Here is a 14271-nt window from a genome sequence, read left to right as displayed (position 1 = left end):
ATGTAACGGCCGGTTGCCCGACGGTTGACCGTTATCTTCCGACTAGTGGGGCCACGTAGAGCCCGCAAAGACACGTCGGACCATCCATCTTTGTTTGACCGTAAGCATCGCCGTATCCCCGACCAAAACGCGAACGAGTGGGGCTTCGGTATATCAAATGACAAGTACGGCCATGACGCCGATACAAGGGGCAATACACGGGTAGGATTAGATTTTTAAACGGAGCTCTACGGCGATGGCACGGAGGAGGTGGCATGCGGGGTGCCGAGATGAGATCGACGTCCACAAAGAACCGCATGAGGCGAGACCGGACGCATTAGATAGATATGAACTAGACGCGTTTAACCATGCAAAGAAGAGAAGAAATGGTCGACGACATCGACGACCACCTCAAAACTTTGACTGACCGTGTCGGACACGAACGCGAGCAATGTAGAGAAAACTAGTGTCTCTCCTTTCTGGCGTGTATAGGTGGGTGCTAGGAGAGTGTGGTGGCGAAGGGAAAGACCTCGCGGCGGTCTGTGGCATCCAGCATAGCGGGTCGGCGTGTGATACGTCTCCAACGTATCGATAATTTCTTGTGTTCCATGCCACATTATTGATGTTATCTACATGTTTTATGCACACTTTATGTCATATTCGTGCATTTTCTGGAACTAACCTATTAACAAGATGCCGAAGTGCCGGTTCCGTTTTCTGCTGTTTTTGGTTTCGAAATCCTAGTAACGAAATATTCTCGGAATCGGACGAAATCAACGCCAAAGTTCCTATTTTCATCGGAAGCATCCGGAACACCCGGGAAGGACCGGAGGGGGCCACAGGGCCACCAAACCCTAGGCCGGCGCGGCCGAGAGGGGGCCGCGCCGCCCTATGGTGTGGCCCCCTGTCAGCCCTCCTGCGCCGCCTCTTCGCCTATATAAAGCCCCTGGATCAGAAAACCCGATACCAATTGACGAAACTCCAGAAAGACTCCAGGGGCGCCGCCACCGTCACGAAACTCCAATTCGGGGGACAGAACTCGTTCCGGCACCTGCCGGAGCGGGGAAGTGCCCCGGAAGGCTTCTCCATCGACACCGCTGCCATCTCCATCGCCACCGCTGCCATCTCCACCGCCATCTTCATCACCGCTGCTGCTCCCATGAGGAGGGAGTAGTTCTCCATCGAGGCTCGGGGCTGTACCGGTAGCTATGTGGTTAATCTCTCTCCATGTACTTCAATACAATGATCTCATGAGCTGCTTTACATGATTGAGATTCATCCGAGTTTTGTATCACTACTATCTATGTGCTACTCTAGTGATGTGTTATTAAAGTAGTTTTATTCCTCCTGCATGTGTGCAAAGGTGACGAGTGCGTGCACCGTGTTAGTACTTGGTTTATGCTATGATCATGATCTCTTGTAGATTATGGAGTTAACTATTGCTATGATAATATTGATGTGATCTATTCCTCCTACATATGCATGAAGGTGACGAGTGTGCATGCTATGCTAGTACTTGGTTTAGTAGCGTTGATCTATCTTACACTAAAGGTTACTTAAACATGAGCATTATTGTGGAGCTTGTTAACTCCGGCATTGAGGGTTCGTGTAATCCTACGCAATATGTTCATCATCCAACAAAAGTGTAGAGTATGCATTTATCTATTCTGTTATGTGATCAATGTTGAGAGTGTCCACTAGTGAAAGTGTAATCCCTAGGCCTTGTTCCTAAATACTTGCTGAATTACTACTGCTTGTTTACTACTACTTTGCGTTACTACTGCTGAGTTACTACTGCTTGTTTACTTGTTTTACTTGCGTTACTACTGCTGCAATACCACCACCATCAACTACACGCCAAGCACTTTTCTCGGCACCGTTGCTACTTGCTCATACTTATTTATACCACCTGTATTTCACTATCTCTTCGCCGAACTAGTGCACCTATTTGGTGTGTTGGGGACACAAGAGACTTCTTGCTTTGTGGTTGCGGGGTTGCATGAGAGGGATATCTTTGACCTCTTCCTCCCCGAGTTCGATAAACCTTGGGTATCCACTTAAGGGAAACTTGCTGCTGTTCTACAAACCTCTGCTCTTGGAGGCCCAACACTGTCTACGGGAAAGGAGGGGAACGTAGACATCAAGCACTTTTCACGGCGCCGTTGCCGGGAGGAAAGGTAAAAGGCACTCATACTACGGTCCCAGGTAAAGTATTTTTCTGGCGCCGTCGTGTGTGTGCTCGAAGCTATTTCCTTTAGATCCTGCAATTGCATCTTGTTGTTTCTTGTTTACACTAGTTTGGCATAATGTACAAGAGTGAGCTTTTTAATCTTTTTCCTGATTTAGAATTGTTTGATGCGAAAATTAAAAAACCTATGGAACCTTATTTGCATGCTAGTAGCGATGTTATTAGTATGAATGCAATTACTGCTAATGCTATGAAGAAGTCTAAGCTTGGGGAAGCTAGTTTTTGTGGTCTTTTTAGCTTCCCATCTTTAGGGGAGAAAATTTGTTACGATAATGCTTTATCTCCCATATGCGATAACTCTAATAATGCTTCGATATTTTAAATCCACCTGCTGAAAGTATTCCTTATAAAATACCCATGAAAATTATTGAACGTGTTATGGACAACCACTATAAAGGGGATGGAACTGTCCATCCTAGAGATCATTTACTTGTTTTTGCACGAATTATGTGGGTTATTCAAGTGTGCAGGTATCTCTATGGATGAAGTGAGGAAGAAGCTATTCTCTGTTTCAGTTGTCCGGTAAAGCGAGCGCATTGGTATAAATTGTTGGAGAATAGGCATTCTCTTGGTTGGGAGGAAATTGCATCTCTCTTTTATTCTAAATTTTATCCTCCGCATGAAGTGCATATTGATAGGAATTATATTTATAACTTTTATCCTCGTGATGGAGAGAGTATTTCTCAAGCGTGGGGAGATTGAAATCACTAATGCTCAAATGTCCCATTCATGAGCTCCCCGTAATGTTATTGTTAACAATTTTTATGCGAGGCTTTCGGGACAACACAAGGACTATCCGGACGCGTGTTCGGAGGGATCTTTCACAAGCAAGGAGGTTGAAGCTAGGTGGGACCTCCTTGATCGGATTGAGGACAACGCTGAAGGATGGGAGAACAATGAAGGTAAAGAGTCGGTATAAATTATGATTATGAATGCATTGAAGCTTTTATGGATACCGATAAATTTCGAAATATGAGTGCTACTTATGGTCTTGACTCTCAAGTTGCTGCAAATCTTTATAAAGCCTTTGCTTCTCATTTTGAATTGCCTAAAAATAATTTTGATAAGTATCATGAACCTTTTAAAGAGGCTTGCATGAAGAATGAAATTGTTGTTAATTATTGCAATAAGCATGCTCAAACTCCTAAGAATGCTATTTCCTATAAGCATGTTAATTTTTGTGGAATACATAGACCTTGTGGAATTAATCAAATCAAAGATGAATATTGCATCCATCATGCTAATGAAAAAACTAGAAAGTGGTTTAGGGCTCTAGATGATCTTGGTAAAAAGTTTGTGCCCTCTATCCTTTTATTTGTGAAGTTTGCCATGAAGTGGGTCATTTTAATTTTCAATGCTCCTCCAGTGATATTTTGAACCCAATGAGTGCTGCAAATTTGTATTGTGATGATGAAATTACTCCTAATCAGCATGATGAACTTACTTTATTTTTGGGGTGTGAAGAACTATCGAGAAAAATCTCTTTGTTACATATGAGTGATCTTGATATTGATGATGTCCTGCATGGGTGTTTTTCTTATTGCATTGATAATAGCCATACAAATACTTACATACAAAATATTTTAGAAGACGACACCTTGCCAAAATATGATAGGACCGTTGTGTGTTTTCAACTAATTAATGAAAAGGAGGGATCCTCCCAAGTTTCTTCTATTGTTTCTGAAAGTAAATCAGGTTATGCGGACAAGCCACCCTTCAAGCCTCTCCCTCCTGAAGAAGGGAACGAGGAGAAGGAAGAGAAGGAGAAGAAGAAGGGAACGAAGAAGAAGAAGAAGAAGAAGAAGAAGAAGAAGGAGAATAAAAAGAAAGAGGTAACATCATATCCCCGCGTATATGAGATAACAATAGGTAACCGTAAGTATGTTGCTCCTAATGATTATTGTGATAATGAATCTGAATATGATGATCTTCCTATGCCCTTTACATACATTAGCAATCATGATTTGAATGAGCACACTACTTTTGATATTGCAAATCTCTGGGAAACTAATTCTGAAAATGATGAGGATAATAATTGCCATAGTGTCAGTACTATCCATGCTTCCTCCCATAATAATATAGAAAGCTGTAAGCTTGGGGAAGAGGTGTTTGAAAATCCTTTTGCTACTGATCATTATGTGTTTGATACATCTCCTTCTAATAACAATGATGGTATGGTCATAGATAAACCGACTGTGAAAGATAACTATTGTATTTCTTATGATGACACTGTGCCTCCGATCTTTGATGATTATTATAAAGAATGCTATGATATAGGTTATAATTATCCTTATGAAACTTGTCATAGTCATGATTGGATTACCAAAAACAATTCTTTTAATATGCAACTTGTTTACCATGTCCAAATTCTTGATAATAATCTTGCTCCAATTTCTATTAATGAGAATAACTCTTCTTATGCCAAAATTAATGATACTCCTATGCATATGAACCATGATAAGAATGTTTTAAGTGATGGGTATATTGTGGATTTCATCAATGATGCTACTGAAAGTTATTATGAGAGAGGAAAATATGGTTGTAGAAATTTTCATGTTACTAAAATGCCTCTCTATGTGCTGAAATTTTTGATGCTACACTTGTTTTATCTTCCTATGCTTGTTACTTTGCTCTTCATGAACTTGTTTATTTACAAGATTCCTATGCATAGGAAGCATGTTAGACTTAAATGTGTTTTGAATTTGCCTCTTGATGCTCTCTTTTGCTTCAAATACTATTTCTTGCGAGTGCATCATTAAAACTGCTGAGCCCATCTTAATGGCTAAAAAGAAAGAACTTCTTGGGAGATAACCCATGTGTTATTTTGCTACAGTACTTTGTTTTATATTTGTGTCTTGGAAGTTGTTTACTACTGTAGCAACCTCTCCTTATCTTAGTTTTGAGTTTTGTTGTGCCAAGTAAAGTCTTTGATAGAAAAGTAAGTACTAGATTTGGATTACTGCGCAGTTCCAGATTTCTTTGCTGTCACGAATCTGAGCCCACTGCCCTGCAGGAAGCTCAGAAAATTATGCCAATTTACGAGCATGATCCTCAGATATGTACGCAACTTTCATTCAATTTGAGCATTTTCGTTTGAGCAGGTCTGGTGGCCTAATAAAATCCATCTTTACGGACTGTTCTGTTTTGACAGATTCTGCCTTTTATTTCGCATTGCCTCTTTTGCTATGTTGGATGAATTTATTTGATCCATTGATGTCCAGTAGCTTTATGCAATGTCCAGAAGTGTTAAGAATGATTGTGTCACCTCTGAACATGTTAATTTTTATTGTCCACTAACCCTCTAATGAGTTGTTTCGAGTTTGGTGTGGAGGAAGTTTTCAAGGGTCAAGAGAGGAGGATGATATACCATGATCAAGGAGAGTGAAAGCTCTAAGCTTGGGGATGCACCCGGTGATTCATCCCTGCATATATCAAGAAGACTCAAGCGTCTAAGCTTGGGGATGCCCAAGGCATCCCCTTCTTCATCGACAAATTATCAGGTTCCTTCTCTTGAAACTACATTTTTATTCGGCCACATCTTATGTACTTTACTTGGAGCGTCTGTTTGTTTGTTTCTATTTTTGTTTTTGTTTGAATAAATTGGATTACATCATGCTTGTGTTGGAGAGAGACACGCTCCGCTGGTTCAAATGAACACATGTGTTCTTAGCTCATAATATTCATGGCGAAGTTTCCTCTTCGTTAAATTGTTATATGGTTGGAATTGGAAAATGATACATGTAGTAATTGCTATAAATGTTTTGGGTAATGTGATACTTGGCAATTGTTGTGCTCATGTTTAAGCTCTTGCATCATATACTTTGCACCTATTAGTGAAGAATACATAGAGCATGCTAAAATTTGGTTTGCATAATTGGTCTCTCTAAAGTCTAGATAATTTCTAGTATTGAGTTTGAACAACAAGGAAGACGGTGTAGAGTCTTATAATGTTTTCAATATGTTTTTTATGTGAGTTTTGCTGCACCGGTTCATCCTTGTGTTTGCCTCAAACAACCTTGCTAGCCTAAACCTTGTATCGAGAGGGAATACTTCTCATGCATCCAAAATACTTGAGCCAACCACTATGCCATTTGTGTCCACCATACCTACCTACTACATGGTATTTTCCAGCCATTCCAAAGTAAATTGCTTGAGTGCTACCTTTAAAATTCCATCATTCACCTTTGCAATATATAGCTCATGGGACAAATAGCTTAAAAACTATTGTGGTATTGAATATGTAATTATGCACTTTATCTCTTATTAAGTTGCTTGTTGTGCGATAACCATGTTTATCGGGGAACGCCATCAACTCATTGTTGAATTTCATGTGAGTTGCTATGCATGTTCGTCTTGTCCGAAGTAAGGGCGATCTACACCGAGTTGAATGGTTTGAGCATGCATATTGTGAGAGAAGAACATTGGGCCGCTAACTAAAGCCATGTTCCATGGTGGAAGTTTCAGTTTTGGACAAACATCCTCAAATCTCTAATGAGAAAAGAATTAATTGTTGTTGAATGCTTAAAGCATTAAAAGAGGAGTCCATTATCTCGTTGTCTATGTTGTCCCGGTATGGATGTCTAAGTTGAGAATAATCAAAAGCGAGAAATCCAAATGCGAGCTTTCTCCTTAGACCTTTGTACGAGGCGGCATAGAGGTACCCCTTTGTGAAACTTGGTTAAAGCATATGTATTGCGGTGATAATCCGGGTAGTCCAAGCTAATTAGGACAAGGTGCGAGCACTATTGGTACACTATGCATGAGGCTTGCAACTTATAAGATATAATTTACATGATGCATATGCTTTATTACTACCGTTGACAAAATTGTTTCATGTTTTCAAAATCAAAGCTCTAGCACAAATATAGCAATCGATGCTTTTCCTCTATGAGGACCATTCTTTTACTTTTATTATTGAGTCAGTTCACCTATTTCTCTCCATCTCAAGAAGCAAACACTTGTGTGAACTGTGCATTGATTCTTACATATTTGCATATTGCATTTGTTATATTGCTTTGCATTGACAATTATCCATGAGATATACATGTTACAAGTTGAAAGCAACCGCTGAAACTTAATCTTCTTTTGTGTTGCTTCAATACCTTTACTTTGAATTATTGCTTTATGAGTTAACTCTTATGCAAGACTTATTGATGCTTGTCTTGAAGTGCTATTCATGAAAAGTCTTTGCTATATGATTCAGTTGTTTACTCATGTCATTACCATTGTTTTGATCGCTGCATTCTCTACATATGTCTGTACAAATAGTATGATCAAGTTTATGATGGCATGTCACTCCGTAAATTATCTTTGTTATCGTTTTACCTGCTCGGGACGAGCGAGAACTAAGCTTGGGGATGCTGATACGTCTCCAACGTATCGATAATTTCTTGTGTTCCATGCCACATTATTGATGTTATCTACATGTTTTATGCACACTTTATGTCATATTCGTGCATTTTCCGGAACTAACCTATTAACAAGATGCCGAAGTGCCGGTTCTCGTTTTACGCTGTTTTTGGTTTCAGAAATCCTAGTAACGAAATATTCTCGGAATCGGACGAAATCAACGCCAAAGTTCCTATTTTCATCGGAAGCATCCGGAACACCCGGGAAGGACCGGAGGGGGCCACGGGGCCACCAAACCCTAGGGCCGGCGCGGCCGAGAGGGGGCCGCGCCGCCCTATGGTGTGGCCCCCCTGTCGGCCCTCTGCGCCGCCTCTTCGCCTATATAAAGCCCCCGGATCAGAAAACCCGATACCAATTGACGAAACTCCGGAAAGACTCCGGGGCGCCGCCACCGTCACGAAACTCCAATTCGGGGGACGGAACTGCGTTCCGGCACCCTGCCGGAGCGGGGAAGTGCCCCGGAAGGCTTCTCCATCGACACCGCTGCCATCTCCATCGCCACCGCTGCCATCTCCACCGCCATCTTCATCACCGCTGCTGCTCCCATGAGGAGGGAGTAGTTCTCCATCGAGGCTCGGGGCTGTACCGGTAGCTATGTGGTTAATCTCTCTCCATGTACTTCAATACAATGATCTCATGAGCTGCTTTACATGATTGAGATTCATCTGAGTTTTGTATCACTACTATCTATGTGCTACTCTAGTGATGTGTTATTAAAGTAGTTTTATTCCTCCTGCATGTGTGCAAAGGTGACAGTGCGTGCACCGTGTTAGTACTTGGTTTATGCTATGATCATGATCTCTTGTAGATTATGGAGTTAACTATTGCTATGATAATATTGATGTGATCTATTCCTCCTACATATGCATGAAGGTGACGAGTGTGCATGCTATGCTAGTACTTGGTTTAGTAGCGTTGATCTATCTTACACTAAAGGTTACTTAAACATGAGCATTATTGTGGAGCTTGTTAACTCCGGCATTGAGGGTTCGTGTAATCCTACGCAATATGTTCATCATCCAACAAAAGTGTAGAGTATGCATTTATCTATTCCGTTATGTGATCAATGTTGAGAGTGTCCACTAGTGAAAGTGTAATCCCTAGGCCTTGTTCCTAAATACTGCTGAATTACTACTGCTTGTTTACTACTACTTGCGTTACTACTGCTGAGTTACTACTGCTTGTTCATTGTTTTACTGCGTTACTACTGCTGCAATACCACCACCATCAACTACACGCCAAGCACTTTTCCGGCACCGTTGCTACTTGCTCATACTTATTTATACCACCTGTATTTCACTATCTCTTCGCCGAACTAGTGCACCTATTTGGTGTGTTGGGGACACAAGAGACTTCTTGCTTTGTGGTTGCGGGGTTGCATGAGAGGGATATCTTTGACCTCTTCCTCCCCGAGTTCGATAAACCTTGGGTATCCACTTAAGGGAAACTTGCTTCGCTGTTCTACAAACCTCTGCTCTTGGAGGCCCAACACCTGTCTACGGGAAAGGAGGGGAACGTAGACATCGGCGTGGCCGTGCCCACGGCGGCGTGCATGCATGATCGGCATTGGCATCGGCATGTACGTTCGGCATTGGCCTCGGCGGTATCTCTCGGTGTGTCGGTGATCGAATGAGGGGACGGGATTGAGGGTGCATCCCGACGTTGACCTAGCGATGGCGGCGAGCATAGCCGTTCGACCATGCCGATATCGGCATCGGCATCGTTTGGAGGCTGTGGTGCTCGAATCAAGTTGGGATTTGTTTCTTGTAGGCCAAAATGAATTTGAAACAAGTTTCATGTTGAAGGTTAGGTAACGAAAGTTTGTAACTATCCCAAAATTATACTAGCGCCATGGTGAGGTTCTTTTTGATAGAGCTATACGGTTGGGCAAACTTTTTTGACACTTTTTAGATAGGGTTCCTTGTTGTTACACGTATGGCATCATGTATGGAAAATTTGGGGTCATTTGGAGATGTTCGAAAAAATCACTTTGCTTAAGCGCATGCCGTTTCGTCTCGCTGAAACCAGCTTTTCTAACAAGGTGATTTTTTCTACCTTCTCTAAATAACCTCAAATTTCATACAGCTGATCTTCTATACATAGATAGATAGATTGTTTCGTTTTTACATTTTTCGAACTTTTTATTTCCCTTTACAATACCCAATTGATTTTCGGGTCAAAACCTCGAAAAACGAGCATCATGTATGGCATCATTTTCACCCTAAATTTTCTGAAACTTTCCCTTTTAGATATTCCTTGTTGTTATAGGTATGCCATCATGTATGCCAAACTTGGTTAGGTCTCACTCGAAACCAGCTTTTGTAACAAATTAGGTTTTTTCGCGTGAAAAGTAATGGCTACAACAAATTGTTGATGGTTTATCATTTTTTTGCGTGAAAAGTAATGGCTACAACAAATTGTTGATGGTTTATCATTTTTTGTGTGAAAAGTAATGGCTACAACAAATTGTTGATGGTTTATCATTTTTTGCGTGAAAAGTAATGGCAACAACAAATCGGTGATGGTTTATCATATTTTTTGCGTGAAAAGTAATGGCAACAACAAATTGTTGATGGTTTATCATTTTTTGCGTAAAAGTAATGGCTACAACAAATTGTTGATGGTTTATCATTTTTTGCGTGAAAAGTAATGGCAACAACAAATCGGTGATGGTTTATCATTTTTTTTGCGTGAAAAGTAATGGCTACAACAAATTGTTGATGGTTTATCATTTTTTTGCGTGAAAAGTAATGGCAACAACAAATCGGTGATGGTTTATCATTTTTTTTGCGTGAAAAGTAATGGTAACAACAAATCGGTGATGGTTTATCATTTTTTGCGTGAAAAATAACGCCTAAAACAGTTTATAATTTTTAGCGCGTGAAAAATAATACGGAAAACCGCCCTTCGAGCAAGCTAATTAACCGCCAACGAGAGAGAGAGGGGTTATCCTGCCCGTTCCCTATATCATACGATCAACGGTCGGTGGGCACGATCCGCGTGACATGGGCTAGACCAATCGGAGCGATGATGCACGTCTGCGAGAATTTGTGAAGAGAGAGGGCAAAGCTGAGTACTATCAAGAAACCAAGGGCACACGAGTAGTAAATAGACTAAGGGATTCAAATATGAGATTTAAAAAATGGAAAATGCGTGTTTTGTACAATGAAACCCATCTTGGCCTACCTCAAACTATTTGCAATACCAATATACATTAGTGTGAGAATTGTAGCCTCATTTAGACAAAGTATGATTTGGGGGAAGCTGTTTTGGGAAGGGCTTATTGTGGAAAACCATGCACCTTCATAGCTACTAGGTGATTTGAGAAGTGGCAATTTGTGGTAAACTTGATTTATCTATGATTTATCTATGATTTGAGAAGTGTCAATTTGTGGTAAAGACTCCATGAGTAAGTGCCACTCTTTTTAGGATTTTTTTGCACATTAAATGACTCATTTAACTAGTTAATCCCATTTGTTGACTCTCTGTTGACCAGCCACTTGAGGGTAAAACTGAGTATATTGCACTAGCCAGTATTAGCACTCGAGGGGAAAATTGAGCACACAAAAAATGCTAGTATAAGACTCGAGGGTATACCGAGTATATCTAAATTTCCGGGGTTAGACTCGAGGACACGTGCAATTGTTGACGCGTAGACGCGGGTCGCGGTGGAGAAGTCGAGACGTGCAATCGTGGACGCGTGTCGCGTTGCGAAGTCCAAGACGTGCGGACGTGCACCTGTGCACGCGTAGGACGCGGGTCGCATTAACCACCCCTCGCCTTTATAGACGCCTCCTCGCACTCGTCTCTGTCGCTCTCACTCGCTCACGCATCGCCAACTCTCTCCCACGTCCCATCATCTTCTCCAAAGCAAAAACCCTCTCCCTCTCCCTCTTCCTCTTCCTCCGCCGGAGAGATGGACAAGGAGAATGCCAATCCCATCGTCGAGGTTGGCTCGAAGCGCGACGCCTCCATCTTCGGCCCCGTCCCCTCGACGGACGACGCCGCCGCCGCCGCCGCCGGTGCATCGGAGGCTGCTGCCGCCGGTGGCGGTCGGATCCCGGCGGGATGGGACCCCTACGACCCCGTGCCGTACGTCCCGCCCCGAACCCCTACGACACCTCCCTGGAGGACCCATGGAACGAGGTAACTACGGTTTGCTTCCTTTTTTGTTCCCCATTCCTTTTTGAACCCTATTTTTTGCTGGTGTAGATGGATCTGTAGATGGATGAGTATTGGGCTAATATTTGCGCCGATTTTATTCCATTTTGTTTTGATCACTTCTTGATTTGGGGTTCGGCTGTTCGGTTAATTTATGCAAGTAATATTGGATCTCAATCGGTTAATTTATGCAAGTAATCATGGGATCTCAATCGGTTATTTTATGCACTAATCAAAAGATATCAACCGTTTAATTTTGCAAATAATCTCGAATGTGTTCAAGTTCAGATCTAGTTCAGATCTAGAATCTGTTTCTTTGCCTATGATGAATGGTTGGGCACAAATTTTTACGGGGAGGGTTCGGCGAACCATTGCTGTGTACAAATCTGTTGTGCATGAGCTTTAGTTCGCTTACCCCTTCCCTGTAGATATATAATCATGTCCACTCTAAGCGAGGCTGACTCTGTTTTTCTTAACTTTGTTATCATGTACGTTAGTCATCGTTGCAACTCATTCACTAGTTTCTGTTTGATATGGATCGGATGTCGCGCAGCGACGTCGGCGGCGACGAAGAGCGAGGAGGACGTCAAGACTCGCCGAGTGCTTTGCGGAGGCTGCGGGTCGGCCAGTACATCTCCTACTTCGCCAAGGAGGTGTACGGGTGCCCCTTCGCACCGGGAGACTCGGCGCCACGGACTTCAACCGCCTCGTCACGCATGCTGAGAACATCGGCAACACCTTCCCCAAGGTCGGCACGACGGTGAACGTCCACTCCTTCCGCGCCAAGCACGGGCGCTCGGCATGCACCTCCGCAGCTTGCAGCGGGTGGAGATCTCCGCCGGGCGCATGCCTCCGCTCAAGCCCAAGGCTCCCAAGGGGAGCAAGAGCAACAAGTGGAGGGAGAGCCAGATGGGGTAGGCGGAGTCCTGGACGTGTGCTGCTGCTGCTGCTGCTGCCTCCTAGTTTGTTGTTGGGATCCCTTTGTTGTTAGCTAGGGATCCCTTGTTGTTATGTTAGTATGATGGTGCTGTGAAGAACCTGTTACTATGTTGGCTGCTTGTGTATGCAGCCTATTATCTATCCATATTATCTAGGGATTATCTATCCCTAGTCTACTATATTTTGTTGGCCGTACTTAGTTTTCTTGATTTACTATGACTGTGAATTTATCGTACATTATCCTGGAGATTTGCTTCTAGATTTAACTACATACATATGAACCGAGAGGGAGTACTAGATTTGCTGCCATATTGGGCAAACAACGAGGGCCAAAAGGCACAAATAATTGAAGTAAGTCGAAATGCAAGCTTCTCTAGATTTTATACTAATTTGGTGAAAAGGACAGAGAGAAAGAGGGGAAAAAGGTGCACTTAATAGGGATGCCAATTTGGGGCCGAGAGAGACGGAACCCAGCTCCTGCTCACGTGCAACCAAACGCTTCTCGTCTGTCCCACGCGGGCCCTTTCTACCAGCCCCACGCGACGCGGGCCCACACGACTCGGCCCCACAAGACGCGGCCCCACACGTGACGAACGGTCAACTAAACGGGAATCCTGCCGTCTGAGCTGCTTCTGCGGGTTTCAAACAAGGGCTTGGGGAAAACTGAGGAAAAACTAAGGAGCTGGGGAAAACTGAGTACAACTAAGGACCGGAGGGCACGAAAATAGAAATCCCATATTAATATAGGAACCACATGATATATCGAAGCACGACAACCAAGCACAAACGAAAAGACAAAGAAAGCAAAAAAGAAACTAATGCCAACACCAGTAAATCGACAAAAACGAGGATGACCCGCAACCGTTGTGCCCTCCGGAGAAGTACCACCACGCTCCTGGCACACCGAAATGGTGCATACCAAGCAACACCATCAACAAGGAAGCGACAACGACGTTGATGCTACCCGAACAACTCCTAGGGTTTCCCCCAGTACGTGGAAGAGATTGAGGAAGAGATACATCCAACGCTGTTCAGGGAGGCAAGGCGGCACCCGCAGGCGTCATTGCGTCAGTGTGGACATGCTGACAAGGATTTCTCCCGACCACCAAACTCACCATCTCGGACACTCCGACATGCTCCACCTAACATGCTGTCCACCAACACATGCCACCACGGTCTTGTATCCATCCTCTCTGTCTCACTGTGGTCACCGGAATAGGGCCTACAGGAAGAGAAGGGATGCAACACGGACAGGGGTAGCAGCACCGTAGCCGCGTGGGGGGGGGGGGGCTACCTCCAATGCCTTCGCAGTAGCCGACCGAACATGGTAATGAGGGCAAACCAGGCCCGTACTTGCCCGGTCGGGCCCACACTGGCCCGCAAAGGCCCAGTGCTAGGCTGCTGCAGGCCGACCGAAACGCCGCCGCCACCCATCCACCGCCGACACGCCTTATCTGCCTCCCAGGGAGAACCACCGGCACACCAGACGCACAGAACTGGGCCCAGATCTGGCCGAGCAAACCCCGCCAACGTGC

This window comes from Lolium rigidum, chromosome 1, assembly GCF_022539505.1.
Source record: "Lolium rigidum isolate FL_2022 chromosome 1, APGP_CSIRO_Lrig_0.1, whole genome shotgun sequence".
Lineage (NCBI taxonomy): Eukaryota > Viridiplantae > Streptophyta > Magnoliopsida > Poales > Poaceae > Lolium > Lolium rigidum.
Note: the sequence above shows the minus strand (reverse complement) of the source record.